General features: G+C 37.1%; 1 protein-coding gene across 10 annotated transcripts in view; it reads right to left on the bottom strand.

The window, feature by feature from the left end:
• The window catches only part of Herc1 (HECT and RLD domain containing E3 ubiquitin protein ligase family member 1), a 224,833-nt gene that overhangs the window by 195,938 nt on the left and 15,271 nt on the right, over positions 1 to 13,624 (bottom strand). Inside the window, exon 1 of one of the 10 annotated variants that reach the window (XM_063246768.1) lies at positions 5,534 to 5,644. The exons of 8 other annotated variants lie outside the window; for them this stretch is intronic. The gene's annotated coding sequence lies outside the window, so the exon portion shown is untranslated. Of the gene's footprint in view, positions 1 to 5,493; positions 5,645 to 13,624 lie in introns of those variants that run through there. One more of the 10 variants, XM_063246767.1, reaches the window with a different exon arrangement.

The following is a 13,624-nucleotide window of genomic DNA, read 5'->3' as shown; positions in this document are numbered from 1 at the left end:
AAAACATAATTTTAGGGGGGCTGGGGGTTTAGCTCAGCGGCGTAAGTGCCTGCCTTGCAAGCGGGCAGTCATGAGTTCGATCCCTGGGACCGATAAAAAGAAAAAAGACCAAAAAAAAAAAAAAAAAAAAAAAAAACAACGTAATTTTAGAACAGATTAATGATTGTGGGAAAATATTTCTAATTTGATTATTTCTCTGAAAGAAGTGGAAAGTGTGATAAGCAGGTTTAATTTTTACATACCTGGGTCTCAATTTTAGTACTTTTCAATTCTAAAAGAAATAAATGTTTCCTTAAATTTTGTCATTGCTTTGTCACAATTACTTAGGGTTCATATCCTCTCTGTGGAAACTCAATTTTATATAGTCTTTTAAAAGGTAATTATATTGTCTTTCTGACATTATAAACAAAAATCAAGAATAAAAAGTATTGGAATTGTCCTTTTAAAATATCCGTGATGTATCTTGGAATGTAAAAGTGTTCCCTTTATTGTTAAAAATTGAATTACTTTAGTATTGTGTCATTGTTAGACCTTGAGTAAGTTTATGTTGCAGTATGTCTGAATATCTGTAGAGAAAGAAAAACATCAACTGTTACTTTAAAAAGTCAAAATTGGGCACTGTTTGTGTTGCACCACTACTGTATCTTTTTCAAAGAAGTAACAGTAGTTTCCTATTGTCACAGTTAATTTTGATGATGTTCTCACATTCATCAGGCATTTTTTTCTATATTATTTACATCCCCAAATACTTAATACAAATGCATTTTGCAAGACTTGGGCATTCAGAGAGCAACAGAATGACAACTCAGTTTTAATTTCTAAAACCAAGAAAGACTGCTGTAAGACTGAACAATTGTGAATTATTATTTATAATGACAACCAATGTGCATGCTTTTCTCCTTATTGTAAAAGAATTGATCAATTTCACCATTAAAATAGTCAGAACTTATTAAATCATGCAAATATCATGTGTCTTTTAGATTTCTGTGTATGCTGTGAAAGAAATTACTTTGAGATTAGATTTCTGTGTATGCTGTGAAAGAAATTACTTTGAGATGAAATTTTACAAAAGCATTTTGAAAGGTTATGGATGCATCATACCTCCAAATAATACATATTCAGAAAGTTAAAGGTTTCTACAAAACAAATTAATAAACTAAAAGCCAAAACATACATACAGTGCAAACTCAATGCATGATTAAATTTAAACAGACAATATCCTGTAAAGAAATGAGACAAACAGAACACTTATATACTGCCTGCAGAAACGTAAAATGGGAATCTAGTCATTTATTATGCATTTTATTATAAATACATACTATATGTTACATATTTATAATAAAATGCATATATATATATATATATATATATATATATATATATATATTCTGCTCCTTAGGTAGTTGCCAAAAAAAATAAGAACCTGAACTATATAAGGACTTTCTCATGCATATTCACAGCATTACTGATGCCTAATGGACAAAAACTAGAAACTCAAATGTCCATTATGTTAATGGGTAGGTAAATTATAATATATCCATACAGTGGCATATCACTCAGTAATAAAAATAATAGAGTACTCATAAGCAACAATGAGATGCTTTTCAAATGAACTAATGAACTAAGCTAGACATAAAAGACTATATAACTAGGCTTCCACAAATACCAAATTGTAGAAGAAGCAAAACTAGTGACAGAAAGTAGATCAGTGATTGCTGGTGGCTAGGGAATAAGGAAAGAAGATTAACACCAAAGAGATATAAAAAAACTCCTGAGGAATGATAAAAATGGGCTGTATCACAGTTATGGTCACAGTTACACAGCGATCAAACTTTGTCAAATTAGGGGAGGTGATGTAGCCAAGTGATAAAGGATGAGTCCCCTGGGTTTGATTCCCCAGCCCCAGAGGTGTAGGCGATAGTTTGTCAAATTGCTTGCTTATTCTGCTGAATTTTGCCCAGTACAGTGCCACGTCTGTAATCCCACTACTAAAGAGGTTGAAGCAGGAGGATCCTGAGTTTGAGCCCAGTCTAGGCTACATAGTAAGTTCAAAATCAGCCTGGAATATGCAGCCTGACCCTGCCTCATAAATAACAAAGGAAAAAAAACCAAGATGGTGAATTTTATCGCACATTAATTATGCCTCATCAAAACTAACTGAAAATGGGTGGGGCAGGCAGAAGAGAGAACCAGGAAGCAGCAGCGCCTTTCTCATGAGTCAGCCAGAGCCACACAGGCAAGGAGAGAAGATCCTTGCTCCCAAAGTGACTGGCTGATTCCCCGATTTGGAAGAATGCAGGCTGAGATGATAGAACTGAAGTAAAGAAAGAACTGATTGACTGATTGATTGATTGATTTTGCAGAACTAAAGCTGGTAGTCTGAGCACCTATTTAGAGAATAACAACATGCAACATACTAACTACTGTAGATTTCTTACTGTAATTAATTAAAAATTTTAAAAAGATAAAAAAAAAAACAAAACCAAAGACATGCAGAGCATTGCCTCCCCTTGTCCACTAAATGCCAGCAATTCCTCAAAGTTGAGGATTCTGCTTTTTCTTCTCAGTATACTTTCTCTCCCCACACTCCTTTCTTTTTCTATCATCCACTTTGGTTCAACAAGAATCTAGTCCATCATCACTAACAGACACCTCGTTATCATGAAAGCCTAGTTCATCATCACTACACAGACACCTCTCAAAGCTGCACCTCTAACCAGTATCTCTGGAGAACAGCAGTCTTATTTCCAAATGCCTTGTGACATCACCACATCAAAGCCGCCTTCCCCACTTCACCAAATCCAGCCTGATAATGCTCCACTACCCTTCTTCTTACATCCTTACAAAATCAGATCCTTTTGATGACCCTTAAGGTACCCAGGCTCAAAAGTAGTCTTTGAATCAGGTCTTTCCTCCATATAGTGGCCTCTCTTGCTCTGTGCTTCAGTCCTCACAACTTGCTGTGGTAAACTACTGTACAATGGGCTCCTGAGTAGTTACCCCCCTCCAAGACCCTCTGTCTAATTCTACCAAATTAATCTTAAAGCTCAATCCTAACTATATCACTGCTTTGCTATTTTAAAAAGCTGATAGTTCTCTTTTTTTCTATCAAACTGAAGAGAAGCCTAATGGAATACTGTAAATCCCCCTACCTAAATCCCAATTCATTCATTTCCTGCCCTCACCCTGCTTAGAGCTCACAATCCACTGTCCTCTCCACTCTATCAAATAATATTATCCCAGCTCTAGTCAGGAAGGTATTCCTGCCAATCTCCACTAACAACTTAGCCAAAATGTGTTTACTCCTACCTCCATACCCACAACGATACAGCTGCCCCACTAATACATATCATTTCCTCACTACCTAACCAGTTCTATTCTTCCCTTGGGTGATAATTCAGATCCCAGCTGCTCCTGCCTCCATTAAACCTGTTATAGTAACTTCCCCCGTAGTGCTGGGAATTGAATCCAGGATCTTCCACAAACCCGGCAAGTGCTTGACCCATGCGCTACATTTCTAGTCCTGTTTTAATTACTTTAGGTTTCAATTATTTTTGTCATCTTGGAATTTCTAAGGCTCTCACATGGAACTACATTAGAACTGTAAAACTAAATGTTAAATGTTGTCTTGTATGATTTCTACTAGGTTCACAATATCCCTTAAGAGATCCTTCTTGGGGGCTGGGGATTTAGCTCAGTGGCATAAGCACCTGCCTTGCAAGCAGGCGGTCGTGAGTTCGATCCTCGGTATCGATTAAAGAAAAAAAAAGAGAGAGAGATTCTTTCTTTTTGTATTCCTGCATAGATATTAGCACATTTGAAATGTAGTAACTTTTATTAATAAAATAAGCAAAAATATATTACCATAACATTGTAGAATAAAAGGTTTACAAGCAGCTAAAAGCAAGTTTACTATTTAATGATTCTTTTTTTCATCATTATTCCACACAGTAACTCAAAATAGTGATTCCAAACAATGGTTGCTATCAAAGAGGACTTTTTAGAACATCACTGTACTTTTCAATGAAAGAATCTTTGACAACAAAGGAGACTATTATCCATTTGTCAAGTGTAACACCCTGACAATCCAGAAATGCAAACAGAAATGTCACTACCTACAGTTTAATTTGCAGCTGACCTCAGGCCAAGAAGCAGACACTAGACTTTAACAAAAGTCTTCATCACACTGTTTGTAGAAAAAAAATTTCCCCTTCTTTAGAATCATTAGTCTGCGAACATCTATAAAAAATAGCCTATATCATGACAACAATAATAGTTTTGTTTTGTTTTTGATAAGGTCTATGTAGCTTGGGCTATCCTTGAACTCCCTGTGTAGCCCCGCTGGCATCAAACTCATGGTGATCCTCCTGCCTTGGCCTCCTGTGTGCTGGTATTTTAGGCATGCACATATTTTAGTAAATTTATCCTAGCTGAACTCCCAGTAATACCTTTTGTTTTTGTTTTTTGGTCTTTTTGAGACAGGGTCTCACTAATGCAGTTCAGGCTGGCCTTGAGCTTACCCAGGCTAGTCTTGAACTCACAATGATTCTCCTGTCTCAGAGTGCTGGGATTATGGTGTGAACCACCACAACTGGCTTCAATAGTGTATCTTTAAGAACTCTTGTTATCTGTCTGTTTGTGGGGGTTAGTAGTATTGCAGATTTAACCCAGGACCCTCACACAAACTGAGCTATCCTTTTTCACTTTTTATTTCTGAGACAGGATCTCACTAAATTGCCAAAGTGCCCATTCTGGGCTCAAACTTGTATTCCTCCTACCTCGCAAGCCCAAAATGCTGGGATTACCAATGGGCACCACCACGAGAACTGATGTGTAGAAGATTCCTTAAATAAAAAACAGAGAAATAGCAAAAACTACGGCTAGTCCACAACCATGAAATATGAATTGTAGTCAGGCATTGTGAGGAGAACATTTAGAATCAGGACACAGAATTTGTAATATTATTATGATGGTCACTTGGAATTAAACACAAGAAAATCTGTCCACAACACTAAAGACATAGAATATTCAGCCAAAGGCCTGGATCCCACAGCAATGTCCTGCATGAGTCCAGATGAAAACCTAGAGCCCATGACAGTGCCTCCCACGCATCCAACTGGAGGACTAGAGCCCACAGAAGGACTCACGCCAGACTCTTTTATGGATCTGTGCTGGGAAGGCCCAAAAAAAGGTCAACAATAGAAGCTAGAAAGTGTATGCAAGTGGGGTGAAGGAGCTGTGCTGGTAGGTTGAGGTTCTACCCTGGAGCTGAGAAGTCACACTCAAAACAAAGATCAGGGCTGTCCTGAAAAGCACCACAGCCATCCTCAGCGACACGGAGTCGTGAGCTCTTCCAATAAGAACATGCCAGAAAGCCAGCATGATGAGTTTGCCTTGGAGAGTAAATGGCACACATCTTTCCCTCTAGAGCCAGGAAGCAATGCTCCATGAAAGGACCACAGCTCTTCCAAAGGGAACCACAGCCACTCTCACCAACAAGGTCCCGAGCTCTTCAGATGATGGTCGAACTCACGTTGGGGAAGCTAGTCATGACGAACTCCTCCAGAAGAACCAACGGCTCAAACAGCAACACTTAGAGAAACCCACAAAGCCTAGCTTCTCCTTTTCCATGTCACTATTTATGCTGGCAACTTTCCTCAGGTGGAACATCTATGCTCAGCACGGTGCTGATTTAATTCAGCTGGTGTTAAGTTGACCATCAGTTTTTAATCCACAAGTACTACCAAAAAAAAAGTTATCTGAAAGATCTACTGGTATAAAAATAGTGGGGTAAAACAAAAAGCCATAATAACAAGAACACTAAACTTTACCTTTAAAGCTACCTATTAATCTGTAAATCTAAAAAAAAATTTAAGGGTATATTCTAAGGGTATGTCCTTTTAGTTTTTTTTTTTTTTTTTAATATGGTGTCACTTTGCTTTTGTTGTTTTTGTTTGTATGCTTCTTGATTTTTGTTATTTTCTCTTTAAAATAAAAAAAAATCTGTAATTATGTTGATTTTAACAAACGTATTGTGACTTATTAGTAACCAGAACTTGATAAGAACATATAAAGTTTATCCACAGTAATGCAGTCTATTACATATAAAGCACTTTACTCTTAATGACCTGGAAACTCAAGACAGAGTCTAGGGAGTAGCTCAGTAGTAGAGAGTGCACTTGTCAAGCATAGGCAAGGTCCTAGGTCTAACCCACTGGAATTTAAGTCAGCCATTAAAATGAGCCAAGCGTCGTGGTGCGCATGCCTATAATTGCAGCCCTCCAGAGGCTGAGGCAGGAAGATTGCTGCGAATTTGAGGCCAGCCTGGACTTATACAAGCCAGTTTAACACCTGCCTGTACTACATACACAGTGAGACTGTCTCAAAAAACAAAAAATCATTACAATGAATAAAGAAGATCTATATCTAGAATGTATTAAACCAGAATGATCATTTTGATACAGTAAAGGAATTAAGATATAACAAACTGGGTATGGTAATGCATTCCTGTAATCTCAGCTATTTAGAAGACTGAAGCAGGAGGATTTCAAGCTTGAGGCAAGCCTGGACAAACTGGCAAAATCCTGTCTCAAAACAAAAAATAAATTAGAAAGTCGGAGATGCAGCTAAGCACTTACTCCCTGAGATCAGTCCTCAAAACAAATTTTAAAAAAGGAGACCAAGCAACCAATCTGAAATATATATCCAAAAGAATTAAAAGCAAGAACTTGAACAGATATTTGTATACAATATTCACAGGTTCATAGCAGCACTATTACAATAGCCAAAAGACAAAAACTCAAATGTCCAGCAACAAATGAATAGATAAACAAAGTACAACACATACGTACAATGAAGAGCAATAAAATTTTGATATATGCTACACCAACGAAGGACCCTGAACACATTGTGTTTTGTAAAATAGCCTTTCTGAGGTGGGGAGAAGAGGGAGTAAATAACGTATAAGTACAGAATATCTGAGAAGACACATAAAAAACTGATTAATAGAGCTACAGACTGCAGCTCAGTGGCAGAGTAAGCAGAAAACCCTGGGTTCAATCTCTACCACCATGAAAAGGAAAAGAAAAAAAATAAGAAATGTAATAACAGGAAAGATTAGGAAAAAGAAGATTGGGAATAAAAAGCAGATGTACCTGTTGCTATAGCACCCTTCATACTGTGTAAGAGTTCTTACCATGTGCATATATTGTTCAAGGACTTTAATAACAAAAAAAAATGATTGTTCAGGTAAGGAAACCATCCATATACACTAAAATCATTGGGAAAGGGCTGTGGGAGAGGCAATTTTCATGTTATCTCAAAATACTACCCCAGAGATTACTGATTACTTACAAATGCTGAGAAAGTATACATTTACAATGAAGTAAACTAGAAGTAGTCATCACCTGAAATAAGCAATCAAACAACTCCACTGATAAAGAAAACAGAATTGGGGCTGGGGATTTAGCTCAGTGGCATAAGCACCTGCCTTGCAAGCAGGCTGTCATGAATTCGATCTCCAGTACCAATTAAAAAAAAAAAAGAAAGAAAGAAAACAATTAATACTGACTTAGGTGAAGCAAGGTATACACATCACCTTTATGTCACCTGTATAGCATTAATGCAATTAATGTTTAGCCTGATTGCATAGTCTGGAAAAAATAAGGAGCAAATTTAGACTGAGACATTTATTATACTGACTTAGATTCTTCAATAGTTAATTACTTTTACTTTTTTAAAAAATGCAGGTTAACTTTATATGCTCCACTTTAGTATCTTGAATAACTATTTGTAAGAGGACATCTGTAATCATCAATTAGTGATTTCTTACTGTTTATTTTTTTCTTTGAAAGTACGTATTATTTCTACTCGTTTCTGTTTTCTTTAGTCTTTCTTTAAATAAAATTTTTTTAAAAAGACACTACAGTACCCAGTGCTGATCCCAGAGTGTCATGTTGTGAAATCCAGCAATACTGTTATTCTTTGTTCAGAATGATTTTAGCCTGCTTTAGTTTGTTTAATCTCAACATAAATGAAGATATGGATAACTGCATGTATGTTTAAGTGTACAGGATTGACAACCATGTTACTAAGTTTTTGTTGGATAGTTGAACAGAAATGTTTGCAGTCTCACTGTCTGAATTCCCACTTTATATGTTCTACTTTCATTTTTTTTTATTTTTTATTTTTTTGGTCTTTTTCGTTTTCGTTTTTATCGGTACCAGGGATTGAACTCAACGATTGCCTGCTTGCAAGGCAGGCACTTATGCCGCTGAGCTAAATCCCCAACCCCTCACTTTCGTATTTTGAACAACTATTTGTAAGAGGACAGTATGTAAACTTCAACTAGTGATTTCTTACTGTTTATTATTTTCTTTGAACGTATGTATTATTTCTACCCATTTTCTGTTTTGTTTAGTCTTTCTTTAAATAAAAATTTTTTTAAAAATGCAGGTTATCAATCTATATTTAAAGGACATAAAAATTAAATTATGCCAACATGAATAGATCCAGGATCAGGGAAAAAATAAAGACAATTATAGGAGATATGTGGGGAAGAAAAAATTTAAATACACACATTACATATTAGATGATAATGAATTAGAGTTACTTTCTTTAGGTGAGATAAATTGGGCTTATGCCACACAGTCTGGTTTTAGGAAAAGCAGGTCAAACTTTTAGGAGGAGAATAAGGAGTATGTTGAAGACTTCAACTTACTTTCACTTAAAATGTGTGTATGCACACATTGAGAGAAAAGTGCAAGTACAGCAAAATGCTACAAATTGCGAATTTATGTGAAGAATGTAGGTGTTTATTGTATAATTCATCAACTTTATATAAATTTGAGAAATTTTCAAAATAAGTTTGGAGAGGAAGGTAAAAACGTGGATCATGGACAGCTGAGCCTCAATTATATTAAGAAGAAAAAAATGTTTATCCTAAAACTATGCATAATTATTAAATAAGCATGGTGTGCTTTCTGATGGAGCATGTGTAACACATTATTTCTTCCCAGAAGTATCTATTTGTATTAGCCAAATCTTACCTTTAATTTCCTTGCAACATAGTCATTTTCCTTGCAACAATTACACTAATACCATCCATATAAATTCAGAGCTATGCAGAGAGATGCACAACTCTCATTCAAAAATGACGTAGCTGACAGAAAAATATTATACCTATAAACAAGCACTAAGTTGTCTACCCTTCCCACATGTAAGATAAAATCTAGACAGCAAAATAACTTAACTTAAGCATGTACTTTGTACAAACTGCACAAAAGGAGCTGAAGGGCAAAGAATAGCTTGGTTCACCCAAAAAGAAAAAAAAAGCACTGGAAGGCAGAATTTTCCATCTCCTTAATATCTACCCACATGATCATGTTTTAAAAGAATATGAAATCCTGCACTAGAGAACATCAAGGCAATCTCTATTGTAACATGCCTGCAGGTAAGTTCTACCAGGGAAAATCTGATCTGCACCACTAATTTGGAAACATTTATGTACTTATCTATCTTTACATGTCTATTGTCTTAAGAAGTCACTTTTAAACAAAACAATGAAGTCACACTATTAAAGACATGACTCAGGAGGAAGGGTAAAGTTTTTCCTGTTTCCTATCTTGAAACCTATCTAACTCCTCCCCTAAAATATCTCATGTTGATAAAAAGTAGCCAAATTTGAAAGTAAGCCTATTCTTATGAACTCATCAAACTGTACATCATGTATACTTCTATGAATGTATATTACACTTTAATAAAGTTCTTTAAATATTTTTATTGAAATAAATACTTAGGTACAAATTTAGCAGAATACACAGAGGGGATCTATGTGCTAAACATGACAAAATACTGGTGACAGAAATCAAAGATCACTTACATTAAGAGACAGGCTGACCTAGATTGGAAAATTAAGCATTATAAAAATGCTTTTGATGCATTTTGAGCATTATAAAAATGCTCCTTTTGGGGGCTAGGGATTTAGCTCAGCGGCATAAAGTGCCTGCCTCACAAGCAGGCAGACGTAGTTTGATCCCTGGTACCGATAAAAAGGAAAAAGACCCCCCCCAAAAAATGCTCCTTTTGTGCAGTTTTCCCCTCAAACTGATCTATCAACAATATTTATCAAAACTTCTGAAAAGCTTATCCATATCTATAAACAAATTTACTTTAAAACATATGTGAAGGCCTGGGGCTATAGCTCAGTGATGGAGCACTAGTTTAACATAACACACACTCTAGAATTCAAACCCCAGCACCAAAAACATTTTAAAAAGAATGACTATGTATACTTAATGATCTGAAAAGATAAACACAGCAATGCTGATTTTATAATCAAAAGTGAAACCCCTGTCTTGTATGCATTTTTTTAAAAAATTAGTAGGAAAAACATATAAAACTTATTTGTAAAGGTAAAGGAACAAAATAGCTAAAAGCATAAACTATACCATCAACTTGGAACAACTAAGAAAATCTTGGCAAATATAAATAAAATATAAATTAATCCTCAAAAAGAGAAATAGTTTAAAAATAAGACCTTTGGAAGACCACCAGGATGGTGCTTCTTAAAAGTAGACTATCTGGGGCTGGGGATTTAGCTCAGCGGCATAAGCGCCTGCCTTGCAAGCAGGCAGTCGTGAGTTCAATCCCCGGTACCGGCAAAAAGGAAAAAGACAAAAAAAAAAAAAAAAAAAAAAAAAAAAAATTTAAAAAATAAAGTAGACTATCTGCCTCCATTTTGGCTAAACCTGGCCCTAATCCCATCTATTGACATGTACAAATCTGGCAAGGATAATACTCGGCCCCCTCAATTGGCTTTAAGCATTGCAAGAGGCACTGATGTGTAGCCTTTGAAGCAATGCAACACATCAGTATTGCCCCATCTATATCTCCTGAACAGCACGTGTGAGCTAGATCAAGAGACACCATGGTGTGATTGAGATTGAAGCTTCAGAAAGAACCCCTGATATCTCAGGGCAAGAAGGCCAGACAAGGGTGGAGCATATAGCTCAGTGACATAAGCGCCTGCCTGACACGTGCAACGTCCTGAGTTCAATTCCTAATATGAGGGCAGAGCCCAGCAAAATGACAATCTTTGGGCTGGGGACTCAGCTCAGTGGCTCCAGTGCTTGCCTGGTAAGCATAAGGTCATGAGTTAAATCCCGGATATCAAAAAAAGAAAAAAAAGAAGCCCAGACAACAAAGCTGAAGCCATGGCCAAAAACACAAGATACTTCCTCAAACTGTATTACATAGGTTCCTCCAAATTTACAGGTCTGTATATACTTTTCTCTCTCTGCATCATGCAGAGGAGTTATTATGCCTCCTGCCCAATCCAGCTCACAGTCACTCGACCTTGAGCCACTCCCTTCTCCACAGATTAATAAACCTGGGTTCAGCCCTGGGTCATGGCCTTTGTTGCAGTTAGCCAGTGTTCTGACTGAACTAGGACCTCCCTTGGCTCCTCACCACTGAAGATAGGTCTCTGTGTCTTCATTCTTGCCATGAATTGCACTGGAAGTTACTGTGCTCTGTCACCAGAGACTTTTTTTTGGTTGTTTTGTTTTTGTACTGGGGATCAAACTCATGACTTTGCACTTGCCAGGCAGGCACTTATGCAGTAAACTAAACCCCTAGTGAGTTGCACTGGAAGTGGTAGATTGGAACTACTTATTGGAATTCCAATAACTTTTCTGTGGGATTACAAACGTGGACTCCTCAGGACTGGGATGAGGCCGATGAGGGCTCTCTATAAAGACTATCCAAAAATCTGCTTAAGCAGTAAGAGCAACTAAAACAAAGCAAATTATGAGATGTTGTCAATTAATCAGGAAGCAAAATTTGTTGTAGATGCTATAGGTGGTTAAAAAAAATCGACTTCAGGGCTGGGGATTTAGCTCAGTGGCATAAGCCCCTGCCTTGCAAGCAGGCAGGCGTGAGTTCGATCCCTGGTACCGATAAAAAAATCGACTACAAGCCAGGCGTGGTGGTGCACTCCTGTAATCCCAGCATTTGGGAGGCTGAGGCAGAATTGTTTTCGAGTTTAAGACCAGTCTAGGCTACAAAGTGAGCCTAAGGCCAGCCTGAACTGCACATGAGACCCTGTCTCAAAAAGACAAAAAAAAAAAGAAAAAAAGAAAAAAAGAAAGAAAAAAGAAATCAACTTCAAATACAAAAATCCACTTCCCAACAAAACAGGCTCTTTAGCCCTCCTCTTATTCCAATAGTACTAATAGTCAGAGATGGTTATACACACACAAAAAGAGCCAACATAGAAAGTATGCAAAACAATGCTACTTTATTTTTTTTCCAGTACTAAAAACTGAACTGAGGTCCTTCACATTAATGTACATTCTCATCCCAAGTACACACACCCTTTTTTTCTCTTTGAAGCAATGCAACACAGGATCTTGCTAATTCACTAACCTGCCCCAGCAGGGTTTGAATTTGCAATCCTCCTCCTTGAATTTGTTAGCCTCCTCAAAATGCTGAGATTAAAGGTGTGCGCCACCACATCTGTTTTAAAGTTTACTTTAAAAGATATGGGTCACTTACTTTTTAATCTAGGGCAATTTGAAAATTTTACTTTATCAAACTATAAAACAATAATCACAAAGTCTACAGAAAACAATAAAGAAAGCTTTATACTAACTGTGAAGCAGGAGGAATCCCACCATTCCCCAAGAGGTACTTTTAATTTTGCCTTCTGCCTTGCAGCCAGCCTAGCTACATCACAAGCCCCAGGCCTGTTCCATGAAATTTATGTGTTGGTTACAACTCCGGTCATGGACTTACCCCACATGACTCTATGCCTCTCTGGATGATGCCATTGCCTTGCAGCACTCCTCAATTAGGTCCATAAGAAACCACTCCCCTATCCATGACCAAAAACAGTATGATACTGTGCATGCTGATGCCCTCTATAAAGCAACCTTTCTATACTCTTGGTTTATGTACTTTTCCCCTTATACTGTACCTTAAGTCCTAATAAAGATCCTTCTAGATGACGTATTTTTGCCTGCTTATGATTTGTATCTTGAGTAGAACAAGCTGAGCTGATACACTAAGCTGATAACCCCAAAGGCCACTGGTGCCCAAAGCAGCCACAACTGGCAACACTGAAGGCAGCAGCAGCAGAAAACGACAGCAACAAAGAACTGCCAGATGCCACCATCTCTGTGGCTAGAAAAATTCCCTAGGTCTGCCAGTAGCTGCTGGTTCCATGCAGTGAGGTGGGCCATTAAAACTAAGAGCTGAAAAAAAAAATCTAAGAGCTGATGATAGTCCCTGGCATGCAAAGCCCAGTAACACCAAAAGAGCTTCACTTTGCCAATTCACACTTTCTGTATTAATTAAGCAAGAATCCTTAGACAACTGGCAGTATTTTAGAAGACATTCCCTTTTTGAAAAAGAGGCTGGGCAATGGCAAGAACAATAAAAAGGTGACCTAGTAACAGGTTCATTTCTAATTTCCACCTTATAAATGTCCACAAATCCACACCAGCCAGAGACAACTGCCTCCATAAAGTAACTTATACTCAAATATGTTTTTTACCTATTCACCTAGTCTTACTAATATGTAACTATGGGAGAAAGAGAGGAAAGAATTATATGTTCCAATTTC

The sequence above is a fragment of the Cavia porcellus genome, unplaced genomic scaffold (assembly GCF_034190915.1).
Source record: "Cavia porcellus strain 051 isolate PalLab524CR breed Dunkin Hartley unplaced genomic scaffold, mCavPor4.1 scaffold_4, whole genome shotgun sequence".
In the NCBI taxonomy this organism is placed as follows: domain Eukaryota; kingdom Metazoa; phylum Chordata; class Mammalia; order Rodentia; family Caviidae; genus Cavia; species Cavia porcellus.
This window is presented reverse-complemented; position numbering and strand designations above follow the sequence as displayed.